Source organism: Centroberyx gerrardi, chromosome 6 (genome assembly GCF_048128805.1).
Source record: "Centroberyx gerrardi isolate f3 chromosome 6, fCenGer3.hap1.cur.20231027, whole genome shotgun sequence".
In the NCBI taxonomy this organism is placed as follows: domain Eukaryota; kingdom Metazoa; phylum Chordata; class Actinopteri; order Beryciformes; family Berycidae; genus Centroberyx; species Centroberyx gerrardi.
In genome coordinates this window covers 15,205,732-15,206,081 of record NC_136002.1, presented here as the reverse complement: position 1 = coordinate 15,206,081, position 350 = coordinate 15,205,732, and positions in this window count along the sequence as shown.

The window sequence follows — 350 nt, the reverse complement described above, 5'->3', positions numbered from 1 at the left end:
TTGGAGAAAATTGTCTTTCTCAAATCGACTCTAAATTATTATGAAGGTACAGTGAAGTAATAACGTGGCAAATATCTGAGCTGCAATTATGTGATCAACACAAACTCGCAAGAGGCGGAGGGGTTGAAGCTGGAAAACAAGACTGTCTGCTAGACATGAACTAGCGCAATGTACATTGATCTCTGAAATCCTGGGAAGAAAAAAAGCCCTGATGTTTTATGGTTGTAATGGTCAGAAGAAAAAACACGTAAAATACAACAAAATTTGAACGAGAAAGCTGCACACATAAAACGTCACATGCAACCTGCAGTTAATTCAAATGCACATCTATAAAACAGTTGCATATTTTT